This window comes from Schistocerca serialis, chromosome 1 (genome assembly GCF_023864345.2).
Source record: "Schistocerca serialis cubense isolate TAMUIC-IGC-003099 chromosome 1, iqSchSeri2.2, whole genome shotgun sequence".
In the NCBI taxonomy this organism is placed as follows: Eukaryota; Metazoa; Arthropoda; class Insecta; order Orthoptera; family Acrididae; genus Schistocerca; species Schistocerca serialis.
This window is the reverse complement of record NC_064638.1, coordinates 714752407-714773261: the sequence shown is the minus strand read 5'-3', so window position 1 is coordinate 714773261 and position 20855 is coordinate 714752407. Positions and strand designations below refer to the sequence as shown.

Sequence of the window (20855 nt, the reverse complement as noted above, 5' to 3'; positions counted from 1 at the left end):
GAAAAAGTATGATACAGCTCAAAAAATCAGTTTACAGCAGTTCGCATTTAAACTTTTTATTTCAGTTTTTGACGATATTACTGTACCTCTAGTGACTCATGCTGTCCACATCCGTGCTCTTTATTCTCTTCCTCGTCTTCCTGGAGTCATCTCCTCCCCTGCCTCCTTTGCCTGGCCAACTTTTGCTTTTTTTCTTCTGCTGCCTCAGCTTTGTTCACTCACGCTTCAATCAATGCTTCTGAGTATTTTCAGTGTAAATGCACTTTCATGGAAGCCTGGTCTCTGCAGGCACTTAATCCTACATACACATCCACTATTGAACACCAGACAGGCATCACATGCCGCTGTCTTCACAACAGTTAAGGACACAAATATTCTTTTTGGACAAGGCATCCACATAATGTGATTGTAGCTCTCATTTGTATTGTGTTTTCCATGTACACATTTTCTTCAGCAGTTCACGACAGGCTAGGTACATGAAAGTTGATTTTATAACGTCTAAAACAGCAAATGGCAAACAACGTTTGTGGGTGTATGGCTTTCCACTGACTACTGCCTGAAGATACTTGCACCACGGTATTACGCAAGGGGAATGTTGAGGATTCACACTTAAGAGCAATATCTGTAACGCTGTTATTTAATTTCCTGTACCTTTTATACGTGAAATTCGGTATTTCCTAACTTTTTTGAATATGCGTCCACTGTTACGACCCTTTCGAACAAAACAGGTTAATATATGCAAAACTAAAAATTGAAATCAATTTGTAGCATGTACTATTAAAAAAATAGAATAAAAAAAGTTGTGAATAAGGGAACAAGCAAAGAGAATCTTTTTCACAGCCTTCTAGACTGATGTGCAACTCGTTTCAGTTGAGTTAACGAAACATTAACGCACAAAAAATTTCTAGCGTAGAGAACGCGTGGATCACAGCATAGTAAGTAACAGGAGGTGTGGCAGGCGCAGATGCCCAAACAAACTTTTTTAAAACATATTTCTAGCCAGAATTGTATTATGAAACTTTGCGATGCTACTCTTAAAGAATCAAACAAATTACACAATAAAATATCGGTTTTTTTCGCGATTCTTCCATTAAATCGCGACGTACTCGAACTCCTAGATATCTTATGGAAGCAACTGCTTCCAGTAATTGTTTGCAAACGTGTAATCAAATAATAATCCAGTTTTCTCGCAATACGTTTGATTTTCTTTATGTTGAGGGTCGCAACAACTGTCATTCCCTGCACCAAGCGGCGACCCTCTGCAGGTCTTCCTGTACTTCCCTACACCTTCCTAGCGTTGCGCCTTCTCTGCACACAGCAGCATCAACGCGGAAAGCCTCACAGAACTTCCAGCGTTGTCTGCTACAGTATTTATATACATTGCGAAAAGCGATGGACCTATGTGGACTTGAGGTAATTCACTGGATGAGAGCATTCTTCCCAACAATTTACAGACGCTCTACACACTTGCTGGGTTATAAACCCAGAAGCTTTTCTAGCACGCCAGGTCGAGACAATGTATTCATGAACAGATAACATCAGTAGCATGCGCTATGAGCCAGCCACCATAGTAAACGGCAGTTAAAAAAAATATTCGAAAGACTTTCGTGCGATGGTGTATTTTCATGTATCAATTTTGCACAAGTAGAACACTATAAAGAGCGGACAGTGAGTCCTTACAAACATTAAGCAACGTTAATCCCGTCATTAAAGCCATCATCATATAACCGATAAATGCTTTTCCAACAACCGTAATATTGTATACGCCTTGCTTCATGACAGAACAAACATATTTCATGTTGACAGTGTGGACCACTTCGAAATGGAATTATCACAAAAGCGTATGCTTTATGGTTATAGGCATACAGCTATTTGAATCTAATTTCAGATGAAGTTGGCAAATATTGCTATTCTCACACTACCGCAGCATCAATTTCCGATTAACGCGTGATAACCAATTCACAGAACTAGTTATTGCAGGTAACTGTCTTAAGGGAACACGATATCCGAAACTGATGTAGAATCTGTTACTTGATTATTGGAAGAGGAGGCGCGGAACGTATGTGGCGACAATGTAGAGCTCGTTAACAATGGAAACAATCCTGAACTCTACGTCAGACATAGTGGAGTTGTTTCATGACCGTCAAGAACACTCTATCTATAATGCTAAAAGGTGAAGTTTCGCGCTCTGTCACTAGAAGGGAAATTGGTCCCGCCCGACAGACCGCCGTACCATCCCCTCCTTATGGCTTCACTGTATGGAGATGTTTGGGACCAACAAGCGCTCTCCCGGTCGCTGTCCGGTTTCTAGACCCTGGAACCGCTACTAATTGGTTGAGCAGCTCTTCGGATGCCCTCACGAGGATGAGTGCAGCCTGGCCCAGTCCTCTCACCACGGAAAAATCCCTGGCAGTCAGCGCATGGCAGTCAGCTGCGCCGACCACTCAGCTACGGAGGCGCATTTCTATCCATAAGGGAGCTCTGTCTGAAGATACTAGTCTACAGGCAAATCATAAGATTTGCTTTGCTTCTGTTTTCAATGTTCTTGTGCAGGTTAAAGGGATAGCACCTCACTTCATGAGAAGCAAAATGCATTGAATTGCAGTTGGCAGTGGCACTAACGAAAACGATTTGAAAAAGCAAGGTAGAAGAAAAACTCACAAAGTAACTACTCTGCCTCACATATTACTGAGAATAGTAAATATCCGCACATGTTTCTTTTCAGAACGGCCCAATACTATGACCCCTGAACAGGTCTTCCTTTCGCCCTGAAGCACCACGTGTGTAACACAGCACTGTTGTTTCCTAAGTTTATGACTCCACAAAACGACACAAAAAACTCAACGTACTGCAACAACATTCATACCGTGACGACGATTTTAACCCTGTGAAATGAAATGTCTAACTTGCTCAGAACAGTTTAACAGAGGCTGTACACCAGTGTCTTCTACGTGTACGTCCCAGGAGGTGATAGCAATATGATAGCCACAGAACTGGAGTCCCGCAAAACACGGCTTTGGGCCCCATCGTGTGATCTTTATTTGCAAATAATACCCCAAAAAATCCGAAAGTTATCTTTCATTACTTGCTGTTGACACTGAGCTCTTCAAAAGTAGCTCTGATCTTAATTTCATAGTAAACAAGTTGTGCAACACACAAAACTTGAGCAACGGTGTGTGAACAACTGGAAGGCAACAGTTAATCTTGACAAGACCCAAGAAATTTTATGTACTTTCAAAAGAATATCGTGAGATCTGTGTATCAGAATGAACGACACAATCTTCCTCTGGAAATAAGATAAAATTAAATAAAAAATACTTCGGCGTCCAACTCGGCAAGAGGCTGACACTTAAAAGATCATGTAACTCACATTTGCAAATGGCATCCGCCACGAATTTTAGACTATCTCCTAATAAAGGGCAACAGACTAATTATCACAACAAAAACACGAATCTTCAAAATGACACTCCTACCGACGATTACATACGGTTCCGATATTTGGCCGATGGCCTCCGACACTAAGAGCACCAAGGTTCAGAGAATTCAAAACAGTTTCATCAGAACTCCCACAGATGCTACAAGGTACCAGAGTTGTACACAAACCTAAAGACTGACAAAATCTCTCAGATCATTCAGGCCACGTCACAAAACGTCAGTATACCCCCATTCGAAACTTGGGAATCAGTCCCTCTGACCCCACATCAAAGTTTCCCTTAATGACGACAACCATAATCTATCGTTCAGCAAATCATCCATTCAATATTTCAACAATTAACATCAATTACTCAGCATTTTCTTAACCTCACTTGTTAGACTGTATGGATACAAACAGATGCGACCCTTTGAGACCGACATGGGTTACAGATCCATCAGACAACAGTTCGGCTAGGTTGGTTCTAGACAGCCAACTTAACTGCAACTTAAGAGAAAAAAAATGTTAGTTGTAACAGAAAAATGTAATTTTTTGTTGTTGCAACTAGCATATTTTTCTGTCACTCTTACACTGTCAGACACGTAATATTTCTAAGCAGATACACTGAGGTACGAAGACCTGTAATGGAATACAGTTTTTCGCATGTTGTGTTATATTTACACCTGGAACATTCGTAAATCCAAACTGGACAATGGCGTGAGACCACTATATTTTTAAATAAGTCTTTCTGATCGTGCGGGACGTACATTATTTCGTAGTTCAGTACTTTGGTGCTCCCCTAATTCGAGCTATGCATATCCAAAAACTGATCATGTCAACGTAACTCCACCAGACAAAAAAGGAAAACAACGTACATGATTTCAATAATATAAATCTAGGTATCATGAGGACTAATTTTGTAAACTACCATCAACGATTCCATCAAGCTTCAAGTGCTGCCATTTGGGAGATGCTGATGGTTACTATAGTCCATACACGCATTATAATCAATACTCGAGTTACGATCGATCGATCGCTCGCTCGCTCACACACACACACACACACACACACACACACACACACACACACAAAATTACGGACCTACAACCACTTTCATTAAAAAATAGCCTGTTATGTAATATCATAACCCTAAAGATACATCAACTGTGTTTCCTATGCGGGCAGCTTTTTACAGAAACTGTCATCTAGCAAAATGTTCGCTGGCACGTGGCTATAGGGCAAGCTTCACACTGCTATTAAAATCCAAGACGTAAGTCACAAAAAGGCGCTATTTTTGTGTGTGTCAAAGCACAGTGCTTTTGCATGTCTCAGAACAACGCACTGGTCCTTTTCGCGCAGCTGCTAATGGGGAACGCAGTCCAAACGATAACTACCAAACAATTGTCACCTCACACAACTCAATACAAATGTTAAACTACAATTTTTTGTTGTGCAGAGCGTCTGATTCAATCTATGAATTTTGTTATGAACAAACTACACTTACTTAGTGCACAGATCATCTGAAAACACGAGTTACATTACATAAAAAATCTTATTTCTCAATGGAGAAAGTTGTATCCTGACATATAGTTTACAAACAATGTTGATAGACGAATTGCAAACACTTACAATCACTTTCTAAGTAAGAGAGTTTCAGGTGTTACAACTACTATTCCGTAAAAAAAGGTTTGGAACGCCGATTTGCTAGTTCAAAACTTATTAACATTTAATTCTTAAACACTATTTCTGCAAGTGATGTTGCAGCCTAAATTTTTGGTCGTAAGGAATAGAACAGGGAATATTTGTTTATTGTTTATTTTATAGGGATACGATGTGCGTATGTGTAAACTAAGCGCTTTGTACAGATGATAATTAAATTTCTTAACTCGTATTCGTTGGAGGCATGCTGCTGTTTTGCAGACACTGTTACGAGTGGTTTTAGTAACCCGACAGCAAGCTGTTCCGGGGATTATGCGGCCGAGCTAAAAGTACATTATTCCTTTATTTAATTACGCTTAATACTGCCGACATCTGCCGAACTTGTCTCATTTACATGGTGGTATTTCAACAACATCACGGAATGAAGGTTTCTCTGTTTTGTGTGTAGCTTTATACGGTACCTTCTAACATTTTTCTACCGTATTGCAATCCTGCTAGAATATTTAACCGAAATAAGCAGCATATTTTGGAATTTGTCAATTTAGAATTGGCAGAATCTGAGTAATTACTTCTACAGGAACAAAAAACTATTTTCTAGCTTCCCACATTCTAGCAATCCCTTGTGCTCTACGACACGCCTCTTCTAACCTAACACTTAGGATTGTCGGCAGGGTGGGTCAGTGACCACTCCTACCGTTATCTTATTTAGGGAAACCTAAGTCGCAACAGCATATGATGCAATAACTTTCCATTAAATATGCAGAGTTATACTCGGAGACTATAATCAGACACCTTTCTCACCAAAAACCGTTATCATCACAGCTATGTCATATAGTTGCTCCTCGTCCACAACTGCATTCTACATCACAAGGTATCTTTGGTTCTGTAAATGAGCTGAAAATCGCTTAGTGTGTGTTTTTATTACCAAACGATACCACTGTTTCGGATAACGAAAAAAACACACACACAAATCTGTTTTATATATGACATTAGGAACGTCACAATCAATATATTTGGAAGTCATGCTGCCGATTTGGTTACAGACTTGCTGCTTATGTTGGGTCGCAAAAGTTGACCTCTAGAAACATAACTCTCAGTGAAAAAAAGTATTTTATTAGACGTCTACCTCTTCAGTTCACATGTTAACTATTACACACACCAGCCGCCAAGTTCCACAACCAGTTGCGTCATATTCATGTGATCTAGAGTTGTGCCTGAGTATAACATGGGGAATTACTTATCGTTAAGACACAATCATAATCTCCATTTTGTATCAAAATCTGATACACACTCATCTACTTCCGACAGTGGTCCATTCTAGCAACGAGCAGTAATTTTCAAAGAGGCGATATGTGTACCATATAATACGCGTAGTAAGGCGAAAAAGCGATTAGTTAATCGTAAAAAAATAGAGTTTCTCGTCGTTGCTGGTACGCTAGCATAGTTTTGCAGCCATCCAGGTACACTGGTGCAGCTGCTGACAAATTCGAGACAGGATAGACCGTGCCCCAAGAACAAAGGCGCATGCGCTTGCTTCTCACTAAGCTGGGGGATACTACACACAGCCCAGCAGTTTGCGCATTACAGCAACATGTTACAGATATGGACATTTATGATAAAAATGACTGGCACGTGCTGTACTGCAAACTGTTTATTTACTTTCTGTTAAGCAGCACGTCTCAGAAATCATCTTCGCCATTGCCTTGAGCACCAAACTGAGCGAACACGTATTCTCCCACCCTCACATCTTCACCGACCATCATCCGTTCACTAAACCAGCGACAGAGAGTTTTCTCGCCCGCCCCTCCCCATTCTCTGTGTATGAAGTAAAAAACAAAACTTGTTTACGACCCTACACGCACAAAGATCTGCGAAAATCGTTTGAGAAACATACTGCTTAAGCAACATCCACGCAATCTGTGTTTGATTAGATGTAATTTTTCCAGTAAGAGATTAAACAAACACATAGAAATACGCGCAAACTAAATCCGTGAGGGATGTGTTCTCAGTCACATGAAGAATATTAGTTGACACTGATGTGCAATATCGAATACAAAAATCTTCTGTATTCGGCGCATTATGGGCGTAATAAAATGAAAATAACTCTCCAAAAGAAGGTTCGATTACACGAGTATTTATTTTAGAGACGATTGTGGAAGCTCATTATTTTAGTGCAGTTGCGGTTGGTTTGTAAAACCCCTTTTCTAAATTGCCAAACTGAAAGAAAACGCAGTTTTGCAGCTGTGTTGCTAACAATTCACAATATTGTCGCGCGCCATGAAATTCAGTAGGAAACATACTGTTGTTAATTTCAACAGAATAACTAGTAACACAGAATCAAAATAATGTGCTTGCACTACAATCTCGAGTACCTAATCATGCCGTATCGCTAAAATTCCTTTAACAATAACTACCCTCTGTCACGATATTCTTGATTCCTCTTTGTTTTCAAGGCCTCTTTTATATATATATATATATATATATATTTCCGGTCTTAGGTCTAAACTCTCACATACATCATAAAGTGCTTACACAATCTCTTGGACGGAAACTGTGGTTCTAAGCTATAATGTTTGCTTTAACTGCACAAAAATATCACTTCCAGCTATGGATGAGTTCCACGAAAAACAAGCTCCATCCTTCATGTTTGTGTCATAACAGTAAGTGCTAGTCATATTTCATCAGTTAATAACTGTGCAAAGCTTAAAATTAATAGCAGATGGTGTTCAAACGCATTCGACTTCTAATGGTAACATTACCAAATCAAGAATCAAAACATGTACCTGCGGCTTAAAACTTCTCACCGACAACTGAATTCTGAGTGGCTAGGTAGCCCAATTCTGTCGGTTCAAAACGAATCATGTTTGCACACTTTACCGAATAGTAATTAAGTCATAAGCTGCAACCTTTACGGGTAACAAACGAACTACAGTGGAAACCGTCTGCTCGAGTTTACAACGAAAAAAACTGCACACGTCGAATTTATAGCCGCAGTCAAATAAATTGAATTTGCTATAGCCTAGATAGCAAAGTAATTATTTATCACCTACAAACAGTTCATCACTAGTAAAGCCAACCCCGTAGCAGCGACATCGCTGTGAATTATGCAGAAATATTACAGTTGCACGTCCATGTGGTGTATTTCGAACACGATAATATTTGGTACTACACAACCGGTATCAGCTGTTCGAAAGGCACAGGAACAAACAGGATGAGATAAATATTATTAATATAATTCTCACGCTCCAAAGAAAGCGATGTTTGTGCACTGGCTTCTGTTACTGCATTTTTGATGGTGTTTCCCCGCAAAAATATATGGTAGAAGACATCGAAAGATTTCCTCCGTCATCATTCGTGAAACTTTAATTAGATCACTTCTCCCTTACTTTCTCATTGACAGTCACGAATACATTAAAACTTGAGCACTTGCATAACATTATTCAATTTAGAACATAATCGCTCGCTGTAGTATGTTGCTGCAATATCTTCTGTACATACATAGACATGAACACACACCGATCACTCGCGACAGCAGAAGATATCATGAAGAGTAATAAAACATTTCTAACAATAAAAAAAAGTGATTACGTCTCAGTTTTACGAGCAATGCAAAACGGAACAATATGGCAAATTTTGTATAAACCATAAATTTACAACCTCAAGTGCCTAGCACAACTTTTTTTTTTAGTATGCATTAGTAGTCAATATACAACAGCTGCACAATAACGCGAATGTAGAACAGTGCAATAAGATAATTTCCAGAATTTGTTAGCCCTGCACATTAACATATATTCATATTTTCTTAGTTCCTGGCCTGCATTTCCAGAGACAAAATATTATTAACGAAACTAAATTGTACTTTTGTAGAGTGAAAAACACGCACGTTACTGACTCAAGAAGTCATTTCAAAGGATGTTAACTTCGTTCGTCTGCTATTAGAGCAATTTGCACTCGACGTGTCACGCAATTAGCAACGATTATCCAATGGAATAGCTAAGCTCAATGAAACAGCGAAATGACAATTTGCATGTTTGCAACACGTTCATACATTTGCCAAGATTTATTTTAAAAAATAAAAAATATTACTCACCAGACAATATTTTGGAGCAGCATATTTCTGCAGGCAGATGAATTGCAGGGACAACTGCAGTGTATTCCTCGTTTTCTCGTAATGCACAGTAACTCCAGCTTAATTGTGTCTTAGATGAACAGCTGACATTACACCTGACGTTCGGCTTGCTTATTATTTTTAGTACCTGCTCTGTCATCGCTAGCCTAATGGTATAACCATTCACTCAGAAGCAACATAACCATTCACTCATACATACACAACAACAAACGTACCGAAATCCTGAAATGACTTTCGTTACAAACAATAATACATGACATAAACAAATCATATGCAACGTGACATTTAAGGTTACGAAAATAATATAAAATATTAAAAAGGCATTTACGAAAGTTGGGCAGAGATACGATGTCTACCGGCACATTTTATATTAATATAAGCATAAATTATTAAAAACTCAGCAATATATACAACCCAACATAAAACCAGTTAAGGTTATACATATAACACACACAGAAACCTAACAACACACGCCATTGCTATGATATGGGGGGATAATAACACCTACTAATGCTCGTAATAACATAACCGCTTTATACGTAACACACCTATATCTTCGCGCTCTACAAGTGACACAAATGTACGACTATTTCAAAACATCTTCTCCGCAAGTTACGCTACTACTATCAGAGTTGCCATATTGGAACCCTGGGAAGCCTACTGGGCAGCAAGGTGCAACGCCATTGGCCGCGCTGCAGCCTATGCCGTTCAAGCGTAGCGGTGGCGCGGAGATTTCAAACGCAGTGGGAGCGGCGAACATGAAAACATGACTATTTATGGTCTGGATTATCTAGAATTTTATTAGAACGATACGACAAGTGGGAAGATACAGTTCTTAATTACGAGTGTTATTTGAAGATAAAATACGCTAGATACTGAAAACAGTTTACGTTGCTTTTCTTGAACTGTTATTTACCTTTTCGTGCCAGTTTTAATAAAAGCTTCTCTGCGCTCTGAGGAGTATGTGAACCTAACAGTGCATAATTACTCTCAAATGCTACTAGCTACTTAGTGGGCTTAGAATATGAAGAGAGCCACTACTTTATGTCACTAATGCAGTCACGCCCACTCCGTTATCAAAAAATAAGGGCTAAGTCTGCACACTCACCTACATTTACAACAATATACATCGTCTATTTTTACCGACTATGATGTAGTACACTTAACTACTTCGTCTATTAAATTTCGATGATTGATCTCTATGTACATGAATTCCTTGGTGTGGAGCATAACAACTTCACGTGTCTGGACGTTTCTATTGACTACATTGTCCGGCACTTTGCGATTCGACAAAAAGTTCCGCTCGATCTGTACGTGATTAATGATTATTTGTTTATTTATGGTTATGTACCTTACGATATTGACTGCAAAAGTATCTCAAGCAGGGGCCTACCAAATATGAACAAAATTACAATACTTTGTAAAGCAACTTTGACTGTTAATGGACAGTGACTGTTAAAAAAAAATTATAAAGTCTCTCGGAGACTGCTACCAATTAAAAAATTTTGTTGATATGCTCAAATTATTTAATGAAGCGTCACGTTTCGAGGTACAAACTTCATCTTCAGGCTACAATGGCAATACAAAAGCCGCCTAACAAAATGCACACAGAGATTTTAAAGTTTCTACAATCTTTGCATGTGTAGAGTTCATGCTGCAGAGTAAAAAAAAATATCGGCCTATTATGAGGAAATATTCAGTTCGATCGTTGGTTTACTGTTCAATTAATTAAAAAAAATGACGTTGTTCGTATGGAATGCCTCCTTCTTGTGGTTGCTTCAGTTACTTCCATTGGTATGGCTCCTTAGAACCTGTTAGCCATTGTTCAAAACTTGCAATGAACACTTAAAATACGCCATCACAATCAACTCTAATGTGCTACAAGATGTGCAGAAAACAAAGCAAGTGACATATAACACCAAGAGCGACTAATCGGTACGTCATACGAAACAACTTTATTTTGACAACGGTTTTGTTTCTACTGCACAGTAGAATTTTATTGTAGTTACGTGTTTTGAGTGTCCATTGCAATTTTATGAACAATGGTGTTAACTGAACACATCACAAGAAGACAGGCATTTCATATGAACAAAGTGAGTGATGACTATTTGAAAAATTATGTGAACGACAACTAACAAACGTCGTGAATATTGCCTCATTGTAGGTTATCCTTCTCTCTATCTCTCTGCAGCATGACCACAAGACATGCCAAGACTGTAGCGAACAACTTTAATGTCAATGCGTGCATTTATTAAACACTTTTTGTGTTGTCATTGTAGCCTGAGGACTAGCTTTGTAATTCGAAACATGTTGCTTCGTTAAATAATTTAAATAAAACAACAAAATTTTGTGACTGGTAGCGGTCTCTGAAAAATTTCATCACACCACAACACTTCATTAGATGACCCATACAATTATAATTGTTCCTTCCGTCACACAAGCTAAACACTTGTAGTCTCAATTGTGCTTTCGTTTCTGTAAATGATAAGGGTAAATTATGACTAACTTATTAAATTAAAACTGAGATGGCATGTTGGTAAGTGTATTCATCAGGAAACTGACAAGCATTTGCAACACTATTCGCAGCATCCATCATCTTCTATTTTTAGACGTGTCTTGTTGTCTAATAGACCACGTGTGGTAACCAGAAATGCAGGTTCTCCTCTGGAAAACTCGTAATCCAATGTCGTGTCGAGAAAAGCACATTGCCACAACTGCAGTACGTTTCTTTGTACGGGGTCTAGTGGCAACGTCGCTTACTTCGAGTATTGAATACCGTAACAAAAAAATAAAAATAAAGTGATAATAATACCGTAACCAAAAAATGCATTTCGCTTTCGACTGAGTAGTGTGTGTGTGTGTGTGTGTGTGTGTGTGTGTGTGTGTGTGTGTGTGTGTGTTCTAGAATATTTTAATATCAGTTTCTACTTACAGTGTACCGGTATTGGTAACTTTTATCTTCAGCAGTTGTAAGACTGAGCAAATTATGTCAGCTTTGTTCAAGAGATGTCTGGATCGTTTGGGAGATTTGATTTTACGTATTACACGTGCTACAAGATTTGGCGAATACAGTATCTAATTTCTTCTGCGTGCATGTTGTTGTTTTGCACGGCAGTAAAATGAACAAGTAGAGAATAAGTAAAAATAAAGCAGGGTGTATTTTCTCATCAGCCTGCCAAGTCCGAATCGCATTCGAGTTTAAAATTGTACAGCAGAGCTGCACCCGATTTTTTTTTCAGTAAATAGCTCGTTTTGTTCTTCTCCAGAAATCTGTAACATCTAATCAACAGAGCGTGTGTGCGCAGACTCGGAAAGTATCTTAGTTTGCGTTCTCGTAGCACTTGATCGTCAACGATTTGCATATCAAGGAAACTGTTACAAGTGAAATTGATCGGCCTCGAGGAGCATACCGTCACAAAGAAGACATTACTGTCTTTACGCCTTTTCGCTCTGTCGTGGCGCTGTTTTTGTTTTTTGGTGTCTGCACTCAAATGAAGAAGCACGAATCTTACTTGTAATTTACGTTTGTATGCGTGGCCATCTTCCGCAGCAGCTGTTAACATCTGTTTCTATAGGTTCTCCGTCTTGAGCTGACTGCAATCTAATTGAAAAGAATTACACCACACGCGTTTCGCTTTAATTTATAAAGCATCTTCCGTGATTATTGACTTTTCTTTAGATATTGTGCTCCTTCCTTCCTTGCTACCAGCGGTTGGTGTCGTAAGGTTTCATTTCACATTTGCACTTCGCAGTTTTTGGCATTCTGCAGTATTTCCTGAGCTAGAATATTTACGATTATGGTTGACGTCGAAGGAATTCGATTCACCAGCCGCTGGCTAGCAAGGAGGCAAGGAACAAAATGTGTAAAAAACCATCGCAAGTAACTTGCACACCAACTTTATAAACAAAACGCTGTTTTCAACATAAAACAACCAAAAATGTACAAATGTATGTATTCAGTTTACAGATTAACCACGTAAGATGCTTTATAAATTAAAACGAAACGTGTCTAGTGTAGTTCTTTTTAATTAAAGTGCAGTCAGTTTAAGACGGATAACAAATAGTAACAGAACGAAATTAGAATTATATATTAATACCTTCAGCTGCTGACGGGCGTTGATGTCCGAAAAAACAGACACCATATCCATATAAGTAAATAGCAACAGAGTTTATATCCCTTTTTTTTATTTGAGAGCCCTTACACATTACTGAGCGCAAAACTGCATCAGTCTTAACAAACGACTAAAAGCGAGCGAAACTTGTTTTTGTAACGAGTGAAGAACACTGCAGAATGGACTGAATTTTATAATTAGATACTGCACTTAGTTCGTTTCACTTACAGTTAGTAACTTTTTTCAAAGCAACAACTTCAACATACATAATAAGTTTGAGCCTCTGCTGCTTAAGAGTAAAGATATATCATTATCATTTCCAACATTCTTCCTTAAATACATCTGAGTCGCGTAGGGCTAGGGCAGCCTGGGTTGGAAAAAAATGTAGAGTTTCCGGAAAAGAATGAACACATTTGGTGTTGTAAAATCATCAAACTCTACATACGGACTCCGGAAACCTACCTAAAGTGCGTGGCGGACAGTACCACGTTCCACTACTAGTCATTTCCTTTCCTGTCCCTAGAGCGAGGGAAAAACTATCTAAAGGCCTTCGTACGAGCGCTAATGTCTCCCATAGTATCTTAATAGTCCTTACGTGGAATGTACGTTGGCGTCTATAGAATTGTTCTGCAGTCGGCCTCAAATGCCGGGTCTCTAGATTTCCGCAATAGTACCTTGCGGAAACAGTATCGTCTCCCCCCGAGGGATTCCCATTTGAGTTCACGAAGCGTCTCCATGATACTTGAGTGCTGATCGAATTTTTTGGTAATAAATCCAGCAGCACGTCACGTCTCTGAATTGCTTCGATGTCTTCCTTTAATTCGGCCTGGTGGGGGATCGCAAACACTCGAACAGTACTCAAGAATGCGTCGCACTAGAGTTCTGTGCGTCGTCTTGCCTGCTATCAACCTGACTTTCTCATTCCAAATTTTTGGAGATCGAGGTTTATTATCAACAGATGTTACGCAATTTTTTGTTGACATTGCTGATAATTGCGGTCTTACGGTCTTCCCAATTTATATCATTTGTTTGAGTCACACGTTTACGGTGCACTGGAAGCATAGTTTGTACACCAGAATTAACTGTCAATGATGTTACGTGAGATGAATTGTAGCTGGAAACGTAGAAAATTTAATCTCATTTTGGAACCAATGAGACTGATCTCGTCGAGGTTGCAAATATTGTGATACGGTGACAAAAAAAAAAAAAAAAAGACATTGGTGTGATTTTTAGATGTGTAGCAACTTTTCATTTCAGTCGATGTGTACGTCGACACCACAGACAGAACATCTAAATTTGACCGCGGTTAGCTCAGAACGAAAATGTTGTATGGATTGAACTACACAAGGTTAAATGCCGCTTTTGCTTGTGTCAAGTAACTGCTACATACGAAAGAAGGAAAATCAGCGCTTAACGTCCCGTTGACAACGAGATCATTAGAGTGAGACCGGGAAAGCTCGAGCGAGGATATTGTCCTATCCCTGTCAAAGAAATCATCTCGGCGTTCACTTTAACCTATTAAGGAAAATTCCATAAAACAGAACATTTCATGATGGAAGTCCGAATGCGCTGTAAGTACTATTTTCCAGCGGTCCGTGGTAGACGACAGCTTGTTGCGTGACAACTTTAAAGCCGTCTCATACTACTGTACCTTTTTCCTTGAATCTTATAAACCACTTTGTTTACTCCATAAAAGTTCACAATGTGAACAAAACGCGCGAAGATGTTCCCGTGGTCAAATCATGAATGGAAACAAAATTTCCTTTAAATTTATGTCGAGCTGGAAATCATTTATTACTGAAGATACAGAAACTTACGTTTTTCCAACGTTTATACGAAAATAAACATTTTCCTAGTATACAATAGCCAGACAGAACTGCTTTCAACATTATAATTCTTTTTACCAAACTCTGCATGTCAATTTGAAAAAAAATTCGTTGACACACTCTTAACTTGGCCGCACATGGTTTACTATAAATACATCTCTTTTGTTGAAACTGATGGAGAAGAATTAAGCTATGCTTTCGAGACTGAAATTGAATGGTTCGATAGCAAACAGAATGGTTCGATACCAGAACTCTTAGTTCAGTTAGGACATGTAATCACCCAGATTTCAGATAACAGTATAACCATAGAGTAAATAAAATGTCAGTAACAGTAATCCCTACTTTGTGAATGATATGTAATGTATATGATTTTGAAACAGCAATATACCAAGTCAATAGAACTCTGTTGATTGTTCTGAACACATGAAACTGGCACGCTTATAAAATCGTGTTTTTATCAATTGCTCATTTTCAATGAACAGCCAAAATGCTTCAGAAAAGTTTAACTTATCTCGTCTACAACTGCCATTCGTTTGTATATCATACATACGCAACGATACTCACTAACTTTCGGAATAATTATGAAATTTTATGTGTTACTGTCATTCAAAAACTATAAACAAACGGCTAAAAACCTACGTTGTGTTTAAATGTCAGAATGTCAGGTAATACTGATACAAAGATCTCTTCAGTCAAGCTTCTAAAACTGTAGGAATCCTGCATCTAATTTATTTATTGTATAATTAACAAAACTATAAAAAACATTGTCTGTGTTGCATGTTTGATGTAAATTCCTGTGATAACCTCTTTTTCGGACTGAACTGTGTGTATTGATCGAATGATATCAGCTGTAACATTTCTAACTGCATGTTAAATCAACGGGATGTTATGATTTTTCATTGTAACTCGAAAAATCAACGCTGTCAACAGTGTTCCAATTTTTATGAAATGTGTATAGTTTGAGAGACGGGGCTCAATGTTTTTTTGACTTTTAAGCCGTGAGGTCTGTGTCGTATTCAGAAATAAAATGTTATAAAAAGTTTGTTGGCGTATTCTGAGCTAATTTCATATTACGCGCTGTATAAACCTAAAATGTGAATCCAGGTTCAGGTAAGATCTCCAAGACAACGAGTAGATCTCAAACAAAGTATTATTCATTACTGAGTTACTCCACCCAGGTAGAATATTTTATTTCACAGAGCACTTTACGTTGCCAAGTGAATGGAATATTTTTAAGTGTCATCCAAAACCAAATAGAAACGTAACACGACTTCTTTCCAACTGTCACACTTTACTTCTTAATGAGATTAAATGGATTACTGTTTCCTTCCTCCGCCCTCTCTTTCACAACAGTTTACTTCGGTACTAAAGCAGCTTCATGACTAGATAAAATATAAATCGAACATTGATAGGTTTCACATAAACAATGCTGATAATATTTGAGCACTGTGCATACTAGAGCGCGGCGGAATAGGCGTTTTAAAACGACCACAGACGGTCTATAGGGAAATTTTGCATAGCTAAAACGTCGGTAATGTCCAAGAGACGACTGTTAAACATCAGTGTGAGCCTGCTATGGTATTTCAAGATCATAATTTGATGAACACTAATGCCTTCCAATCTTTTGCGGCGGCATAACTGTATAACATGTTCCCCAATTGACGAAGCTTGAAAATCTAGAAACTTCAATCAAAATACTGTTAACTATACTATACTGCGCAGACGATTTCCCTGTGTTTCATTTCAAGCTGTAACAGTTACTTGAGTCTACATCTGCAGTCATGTGCCACAGATCACCGAAGGTGTATGGTGAAGAGTGTCTTGTCGGGTAAAGTAACGTGATTTCGCAGTATAGGTAATTCCGCAGTATTTTGTTATAATCTTGCTGCAATTAAGTCATCCAATATAGTGTTTCCTTTTTTGGTACAAAGGGGCTTGGCAATGTCCTCTCGAGTTGCGTTACAGGTGCTCTCTCTTTCTCTCTCGCACACTTAGTGGAATGGGATGACAAAGCAAGTTGCTGTTGCCTGAAGCGTCTCATGGTCGAAGCGGGGTGGTTTGTTGCTGCATAGTTTCAAATTCATTTTAGAGTTGCAAGAACCTTGTAACATAAGAGTGTTGCACAGAAAGTAATGCACTATATTACTGAACATAATGAGAGTTACACACACGAAAGAATAGTGTTTCATCTATACACGTTATTTTTCCACGTAACCTCCATCCCGTTCTGTGGCCTTTCCCCAGCGGGAAACGAAGGCGTGTATGCCCTGTCGGCACTAATCCTTGTCCTGGTGGCGGAGCCAGTGCTTCACTGTGTGTCACCGATGAGTCTTCAACAGGTGTTCCACGAATAACACCCGTTAATGGCCCAAACAAATGGGAGTCCGATGGGGCTAGGTCAGGGCTGTAGGGTGGGTGGGATAACACTGCCCAACCCTGTTTTGCGATGTGTGCAGCAGTCCTCAGAGTTTTGTTAACGTGTTGACATACTGTATGCTTTAAAATTAATGGTACCGCCTCTTGGCATCACATAAATGATAATCACACCTTCACAGTCCTAGAACACGGTGATCATGACCTTTCCGTCGGAAGCAGTTGCTTTGGATTTTTTCTCATGTGGGGAGCGGCAATGGCGCCATTCCATCGACTGTCGTTTTGTTTCGGGCTCAAAATGGTGAACTGAGGTTTCATCACCTGTCACAATCTAGGACAAGAAGTCCCATCCCCCGATCAGCTGCCATAAATCAAGACAAATGTTTTTTCTGTGCGATTTGTGATCCACCGTTAGACACCGCGGGATCCATCTTGCACACACTTTTGAATATCCTAGAGTGCGGATAGTGGCATCCACACTCTCTTTGCTGATTGATAGATGCAGAGCCAACTGCCAAGTCGTAATGCGTCTGACCCCGCGAATGACAACATGTCAGGTGTGACAGCCGTGGATGGTCTCCCTGACCGCTGCAAATCGTGGAGCTCCGCCGAATCGCCTTCCGATGACCTCACCCTCCGTGCACAGCAACTAACTGTACTTCTGTCGACAGCAGACGTACATCACCTACAGACGCCATTTTGAAACTGTCTTGCAGCTACGCTATCTATCGGAAGTGACGGAAACTTGGCGCACTCACTCAGGAGGCTTCAAACAATACATACGTAACGTTTCGCATTCGAAGTATTGTTTTCGGCTGAGGTAAAAAATGCAGTGCATTAATTCTTGGGAAACCCTCGTGCATTTTATTTTTAGAAAATTGGTGCTGAGACCTATAATGTTACGTACATAATTTAGTTTACTTATTTTCTGAAATACACGCAGACAGGGACCTTAGGTAGACAACACTTGGTGTTAAGGATAGTAGGACTGCATTTTGGGCCACTCAGTTGGACGACTGTTGAGGCTGTCCTTACATCAATTCTACTCATTTCTGCAAGACGTTTATTGCAGAAATTACTGAGGCAAGTATTTCACACACATAACTATAAACAAACATGAATTTCAGACTATTGCCAAATTACCTACCTTACTGTTGCTGAATCATGCTCCCTGATGAAAGAAGTGTTACTTTTTTTAAAATAAAGAGTTGATTAAAACATTTTTTAAGCTTCCTTGCTAAAACATTTTACTTCGAACTTTTCTGGATCTGGTTAAACATGGCCTCTAAGGAGAAAGTTACTGATACTCAAGGAAAGCGTGTGGAATTAAAACCTAAACAAAGTGAACAGTGAAAAAATGTACAAAAGTTAGGAAACTTCGGATTTCTTGGCTGCAGCTAGGCAAGTGAAATAAGAAAATATTACTATATATAAACCATCAAAACTACATGATGTACGCTAAAACATTATAAAAAAAGTGTTTGTTGGACACTGAATCCACAAATGTAAAAACTGGACACCCAGTTTGCACAATTTGCAATACCAGCTTAAATACCGTGCTGTCAACTAAATTCTTGAGATACAGGATTTGGGTTTTAGATTAACCGTGATGCAAGACAGAAAACGTGTGTACGACATACTTGTCACCCAAGGAAGAGATCAAATTTTTAATTCAGCAGAACAAGATTACTAAGTGGTGGTAGTCAAAATTCAAAAACCGTTATGGTTCGAGTTCAAGGGTTCCAGAAAATGCGAAAGATCTGTTGAAGATTCCTGATGCACCTAAGGTTTCAACATCGCAGCAGAACCGCGGCAAGAAGGACTCATTGCGTAAATGTCTCATCGTAGTTGAAAGAAACCTAGATTCCTGTCCATCAGCATCTCCACAACTACAAACAATGCCCCAAAAGTTGTAGACAGTTTATCCACACAACAACGTCTAGGCAACAGGAAAATTGACCGATGGATTTGTGGTGTCTGCTTGAAGGCTTACTCATGTGAGGTGAAAGGAAAAACGGGATCATAGACACAATGCTGTCTTTGCTTATTATGTGCAACCACGAAAGCTGCCAAAAATAACAGACAAAGGAAGTTGTGTACATGTGTGACAGCTATTGTGAACATTCCACTTCTGAAGATGAAGGCTGATGCAGTTGGGGGAGTGAAGCCTTGCATTGCGAAGTTACCTTTCCAGTACTGCAGAGTTACGTTACGTACTGTAAAGTTACCGTCCTAAGTATGCCTTAAGGTTGTCTACAACCAGTGCCAATAGTAAGAGAAGTGAAATATGTTTTTAAAACGTGTCTCACATATGTAGCTACTTCATAAAATTAATTACAACAATTTTTGTAATGTTATTTATGGATTCTTCCATTACTTCTTGGCAGAACAATTTCATATTTAAGGCTGAATAACAAGTATACTCTTTTAGTTCTGTTGATTTGTGTTTATTTCGAACTAGTTTTCGGCTTATTGGGCCATCTTCAGGAAACAACTGACGAGCGTCTGAGAGGGACTGTATTTCTTAGGCAACCATAGATTATTAGCGAAGATGCAATCCACTTGCATAGAGTGTTGTGCATCAAACTTGTTTCATAACGTTGAAATTAAATTTTACACAATGGACAATATTAAGAGGAATAATGAATTAAAATACACATTATTGTATGTTAAAGGGTTATAACGCTATAGTTTGTGAGTTCTTGACATTGACAAACTGTTAAATTGAGCACTGTTCGTTTAAATTGTGCAACAAACACGTTTTTTTTGACATTGTAAATTAAACTTTGGGCAATGTAAAATATTGTACACAGTAATTACAACACACAATCTTATAGTATTACTGGTTATAAGGTTATGAAACCGTACTTTGTGAGGTCGTGACATTGGATGAGAACTGTCTAACTGAGCACTAGTAACATGCGTTGTGCAACAAACATGTTTTACATTGTAAATTATGATTTAATCTTAAACACAGTACATGGTAAAATACAGATTATTGCAGTATTATAAGTTATATTGTTAAACTTTGTGGTTCAAGGAAGACAATGTATAGGAAATTTATTGCGTTTTATTTTTTTGTAGCTGTATGTGTCATTGTGGCGGTTTGTGGGTATATTTTTGTTATTCTGCACTAATAAAACAATTTACGTATGTACCTACTTAATAAAATTAATTAAAACAATTTTTGTTATGTTGCTGAAAATACTGCCAAACCTCCCTTCCCAACAAAATCACTGCCATCACCGCAGGCGGCTTATTGTACGTATTGAAAATATCTGTAATTTTATCTCTGTCTCTTCGGCGCGAGACGTAACTAAGAGGAAATGGAATGTTCTTCGAGC

The 20855-nt window shown here is 38.8% G+C and overlaps 1 protein-coding gene across 1 annotated transcript in view; it reads right to left on the bottom strand.

Annotated features, from left to right (window-relative positions):
• LOC126426960 (uncharacterized) overlaps positions 1 to 9845 on the bottom strand; it is a 1049247-nt gene extending 1039402 nt beyond the window's left edge. Inside the window, exon 1 of the mRNA XM_050089126.1 lies at positions 9162 to 9845. The gene's annotated coding sequence lies outside the window, so the exon portion shown is untranslated. The remainder of the gene's footprint in view (positions 1 to 9161) is intronic.
• Between the last annotated feature and the right edge of the window lie 11010 nt (positions 9846 to 20855).